This window comes from Lactuca virosa, chromosome 3, assembly GCF_052849685.1.
Source record: "Lactuca virosa cultivar CGN04683 chromosome 3, Lactuca_virosa_CGN04683_v6, whole genome shotgun sequence".
NCBI lineage: Eukaryota > Viridiplantae > Streptophyta > Magnoliopsida > Asterales > Asteraceae > Lactuca > Lactuca virosa.
Window position 1 is genome coordinate 59,064,915 of NC_136428.1, and position 6,230 is coordinate 59,071,144.

At 34.0% G+C, this 6,230-nt stretch overlaps 1 long non-coding RNA gene and 1 pseudogene across 1 annotated transcript; one reads left to right on the top strand and one right to left on the bottom strand.

Annotated features, from left to right (window-relative positions):
• The first annotated feature begins 591 nt into the window (after positions 1-591).
• Positions 592-1,819, top strand: LOC145162340 (uncharacterized). The gene is made up of 2 exons (XR_013739045.1): positions 592-703; positions 1,074-1,819. It is a non-coding gene; the product is annotated as an uncharacterized LOC145162340 (long non-coding RNA).
• A 999-nt stretch (positions 1,820-2,818) lies between these two features.
• Positions 2,819-5,983, bottom strand: LOC145163565 (uncharacterized; annotated as a pseudogene).
• Positions 5,984-6,230: the final 247 nt, after the last annotated feature.

Genomic DNA, 6,230 nt, shown 5'->3' on the forward strand with positions numbered 1-6,230 from the left:
TTTTTGAACCAGAGATCAATTGGTTAGAGAGTTACTAAACACCAAAGTTAAAACGTCTTGCCCCTGGGGATTGTATTCCAAAAGGATTATATTGTGACCATGATTTAACCATTACAAATTCCATTTACCTTTAAAATGCCTTTTGGTGGTGAGTTAAGTTAATGACTTCATTTTTTTTGAACCAGAGATCAGTTGGTTAGAGAGTTACAAATTCCATTAACCAACCAGGCCACCTCAGTTGGTAGTGGGTTAAGTTAATGATTTCATTTTTTTTTAAACAAAACTAATATGCCATTTACGTAAAAGGCATTATATTGTGACCATGATTTAACCATTACAAATTCCTCTAAAGCATCCAACTTTGAATTTTTTTTATTCTACTACAATCGCTTTGAACTTCTATAGATCACATGTTTTAAGGAACATTCATAAAAGCTTTTATATTGTGACCATGATTTAACCATTGCAAATTCCTCTAAAGCATCCAACTTTGAACTTTTTTTAATTTAATTTTATTTTATTACAAGCGCTTTCAACTTCTATAAATCACATGTTTTAATGTTGGCATGACATTTAAGGGAAAACGGAATCGTGAGGTGGTTTGGAAATGGGCTAAGGCGATGTCGGGGGTACCGTCGGGTTCCGGTTCCGTTACCTTAAATTGCGGGTGTAGTGGTTTGGAGCCTTTATTCGATTCCATCAGGTTGGTGAAGCTGTGAGTTATGTACATGTATGTGAAGTAAATGTGTTTTTGACAATTCAATGTACATGCAGAAGAATTGATTCCTCTTGCCACCTTTATCTTTTTCATGCATGATCCTTGCTTTTCTTTATCTTTATCTTTATTTTTTTTATTTTTTTTTAATTTTTTTTAATGTAATTTTGTATAAATTTATTAAAATGAATACTCCACACTTCACTCAATCCTAGTGTGTTTGCTCTGAGAAGTTTTATATTCCTGTCTTTTAATTTCAATTTACATCTTAATTCTTGCATTTAGTTAACTATTTAGGCACTTGCATGTTTTACTTAGAATGTCTGGTACTTCACTATTTTTTTTATTTATTTTGTAGGCATTATGGAGCATGAAGAATTGGAGCCACAGAGGCGAGCATGGAGCTTGGATGATGAAGCTTGGAGCATTGGAGCATGAAGAGAAGATGGATCAATCATGTCGCAGAAGAAAACTTGAAAACAAAACCCGAGTCGTTGCATTTCATCATATCAAATGACCACGTTTGAAGCACGATCTATGTCACACCGATACAGGTCGTGCTTGTCCTTTTCATCATATATTTGAGCAACATGACTCAGGGTGAAGCTAGACCAAAGACGAAGCCAAGTCTGGAGACTGATTTGAGTTTTAGCAAAAAGCACAATCTTGATTCGAAACACATGACCATGCTGAAAACACATGGCCATGCTGAAAATACATAGTCAAAACATATGGCCATGCCAAAAACGGATGACCATGCTAAAAAACGCATGGTCTCGAGTCAAGCACGTGAGAATTTACTTGTGGTGCTAAAAAGGAAAATATCCATCATTTTACACATATGGACAGTTTTGAGAGAAACAGTGGGCGATTTTAGGCGATTCTTGGAGTTTTTTTGAAGATACAAAATCATTGCAAACACTTTTGATTTCCATTTTGTAAGCATTAAACACATCCAATTCCATCTTTTTGTTTGATTTGTTCTTAGCCACGTGTGGCTAAGAAACCCTAATTTCTAGTTCATGTTCAAAACATGTTGATTATTTGATTTGATACATATGGCTTGATGTTTGATTTATAATTTTATTCCGGTGATTATGTTCTTGTTTAAACTAGAATCATTGAATTTGATTTATGTTTGATTGGCCACTTATATGGATTGAATTCGTGTGTGGTTAATTAACTTTTAGGGCACCTAATCATTCTATAAAGTTAATGATTGGTAACAAACAATAGCTTTTCTTATTGTAGAACATATATCACATGTTTTCACACTTCCGAGCATATGAGAAGAAATGAACATTGTTGGGAAGCTTGTACAAAACTTAATGCAAATTTTCAATACAATCTAAGAGCGTGTTTAAGTTGAATTAGTAAAGCTAGGTCTAGTCAAAGAGCTTGTTTTGATTAGATAATTTGGCAAGCGAGATGTATTAGAGCGTATTAATATCAGTACCAACTTAGAATAACAATAATGAATTACATCAAGTCATAATCAAGTTAAACGAAAATATTAAGAACTAGAACTATAACCATTTCAACAACTTGTTCACAAATCTGTTTAGTTATATGTATGTTTTCAAAGTAGATTGTTATTTACATTATTTGAGATTTTGCATACAAATCCCCCTTTTTGTAACTAAAGTACCTTGTGAAAAGATGTTAGGTGTATTTTGTGCACCTATTTTGCACGTCTATTCCCGACTTTCCATTGTATTTTACTTTCTAGTTCTTGCATTAGTTAACTACTAGGTTACAACCCGTGGGAACCACGGGTAAAAAATTTACAAAAAAATTATATTATTAATAAGAGTTAAGTTTGTTTAACACTTTTTGTATTGATTATTTAAAATTAATATTAATATATATTTGTAAAAAAGTATATAAATTTGAATAGATGTTAAAGAGAAACACAATGAATAATATAAATTACAATGCTATATAAAAAATAAAATAAAAAAATGTAATAAAAAAATAAAAAAACACAATTGTTTGAATTTAAAAACTACGAAGCATTTATAAATTTCTAAAAACTTCCTTATACACAACATTGGAAGTTTTGTTTGTAAGTCTACCATCCTTATCTAAAATTAACAATTTCAGTCATTCTCTGCTTTGAACTCTAGATAAGGCAACATACAACTGTCCATGTGAAAAAACAGGATCTTTGAGACACAGACCAACCTTTGATAACGACTGCGCCTGACTTTTATTAATTGGCATTGCAAAGCTTACAACCAATGGAAATTGTCTTCTTTGAAATTTGAAGGGATTTTTTTTTTCAGATGGACTTAAAGACATTCTTGGAATAAAGGTTCGGTTTCCAATATTACTTCCAGATATGATAATTGCCTCAATAACACGTTTGCCCAAAGATTTGACTTGTAGTGTAGTGCCGTTACATAAGCCATTTTTCTGATCAATGTTTCTTAGTAACATAACTGGAACACCGACCTTTAAAATTAACTTGTGATTTGGCAAACCTGATACTTTAAGACCATTTAAAATATCTGGGGAGTATAAATTGGTATCAAACTGATCATGAACAAACTCTGATTGGCAAAGACTATCTGAACTTAAATGTTCTACTTCTGTCTCCGGGAAACAATGCTAACAAACGATCATTGATTTGTTGGACAACTTCATTTTTGGAGCTAGTATAGCTCTTTCTTGAAAATAAATCGTAACGTTGAATTTTTCCAAGATTGAAGGATATACAAACTCAATTAATGAACCTATAGGATCATGTGGATCATTAATTAGAATATCATCCGGAAAATCAATAATCGCTTCACCATCGTTCGAACCACCAACTTTTCCTTCTCCTATATCCAAAAGCCAGTTTGCAAAATTATGTATCTTTCGAATATCAGATGGATCCCTTCCAACGGTTAGTCTCAAGTTTATTGTTAATCTATGGACTTTGCATTGTTTCCATATATATGAAGAACTTAAAGAAGCATTAACGATATTTTGTCTACTACCTCCTTGAACAACAAGTAGAATTTGTCTAAAGTCTCCTCCAAAAACAATCGCTTTCCCTCCAAATGGAATTTTTGAGTTGCTAGAATTATCAAACTTACATACATCTTTCAGAGCTCGATCTAAAGCTTCAAATGCATGCTTGTGGACCATAGGTGCTCATCCCAGATAATCAATGAGCTTTTTCTTACTAATCTGCTGTAACGCCCGCAGATTCTGGCTAGTCAATTTAGAGACGATAAGCGTAAAAAATGACTTTTTGATAGAGGATTATTTATAATAAATAATCATAACTAAGTTTTATTATATGTTACAAGGTTTCCGTACATATAAAGAACGCCGAAATCCGAGTTATAACGAAGAAGTTATGATCTGTCGAAGTTTCGCGACAAAACCGGCACGACACCGAGAATCATAAAAACTGAGTTTATTATAGAGTACTTTTTAGCCTTAGGATTCTAAATGAAAGTTGTATATTACGTCTCCACCTTCGCGTGGATATAAAGAACGTCAAAAACGGAGCTCGTATGCAAAAGTTATGGCCTTCCGAAGATGTAGCTGTCTAAGAGCATGACACGTGTCAGAAACCCTAATCTGACTGGACTCACGACGTGAGCCTCTTTTCTCACGACGTGAGGAGTCAAAATGCCACATTTCAAAGCTAGAAGTCTACGTAAACGATAACTCAAAAGCTCACGACGTGAGCAATGAATTCTCACGACGTGAGGAGTCAAACAGACACTATTCAAGCCTAGAACGCAGATGGCGAAGCTACGAGGTGATTCAGCCATGGCTCACGACGTGAGCAATGAATTCTCACGATGTGAATGGGCCGAAATCAGCCTATGAATAGCAAGTTCGACCTCATTCACTTCTTACACCAAATCTTCTTTCTTTCTCTCATTTGCTGAAGGCATAGTGCGTCCCGAGCCCGACGATCACGGACCGTTGACCATTTTTAGTTAGATTCTATCAACTCACGCTATTAAGGTGAGTGCATATTATTTTCATCTTACACATAGATATGAAATATTTTATATAAAATACGTGCTATGTGTGCATATTATTTGAATACTTTGCTTTCTATGCTGGATGAACGATTTTATACATGTTTTAAATGATTTAAATCGTATATGTATTTTATATCTACAAAAATGTTGGGGTAAAACATGGGTAGATAAAATAGTTGGTGTGTGATGAAATAAAATGATGAGAGGTCTCAATGTTTAAGATGATCTAGTCATCTAAGACAACGACCACAAACTATTCTAAACAGTCCATTAGAACGTTAGCAGGTTCGCAACCTGTAGGTGTTTTTGAACTGAGTGTGTTCACTAGGTATTTTTGAACTGAGTGTGTTCACTAGATATTTTTGAACTGAGTGTGTTCACTAGGTATTTTTTAACTAAGTGTGTTCACTAGGTATTTTAGAACTACGTGTTCACCAGATGTTTTGAATTACGTGGTCACCAGTTATAATCTATGAACCCTGACAACTATGGATTTAGTGTCTGTTGTATAAACCCCGGTGACAATGTACTTCGTGCCTATTCCTTAGAAAATTTCTTAGGAATGAGTGGTAGATAACTCTAAGGGTAGATCCTTAAGAGTAAAAGAAGATAATGGGGACAGGTAATTGGGTTGATTGTTTGATGATTAAATATAATAATTATATTATTGTGGATTGAAAATCCTATGTGCTCACCAGCTTTCCCAACCTGACCCACTCAAGCTTATTTGTATCACAAGTGTCGATATGAAGCTACTTTACACTGAGAGATTTAAAAGAGATGTAGATCACTAGTGTAAATGAATGTAAGTTCTGTTTATGCTTATGTTTCTGTATTGACGACGACATCCCAAATGTTTTAAATGAATAAAATACATTTCTTCGGAAATGCTTTGATAAAGTATTTATCATGTATTTTCTGGGAACAAATTCCGCAACATTTTTATTAAAAGGGTACTCTGATTTTTATAAAGCATAAACAAAATCGATCTTTTCTGGCCTGTGAAAATGGGGATGTCACATCTGTCGAGTTCACTATCAGGCGGTATCTTACAAACAGAATCCTCCGTAAGATTCAACGGAATTATAAACCGGGAGTGTGCTGTCCTACCTCCAGGCAATAATAACGATGCAATACCACATGAAGCAACATTTAAAACTATATCACCATTACATCTAATTGCTGCAGACATTGTCTTCCAAAAAAAGGTTTTGCCCGTTCCACCATATCCATACACAAAAAACACACCTCCTTTCTTATCATTGACTGTCGTCATGATATCAAGAAAAATATTGTGTTGCTCGTTTGTTAATGCATGAAACATACGATCAAACTCTTTATTTAAAATAAGTATGTCATAGTCTAGCTCCTCCGTGATAAGGTGATTTGTTGAAGAAGAAACAATATCAACATCAGGGTAAGGCCTTTGTTTATAATTTTTAAGACTGGTGTTGTTACGAAGTAAAATCTATTCGATCTCGAACAAAGTCAGTTTTTAAGTTGATCCTCATTGAGTGATAAAC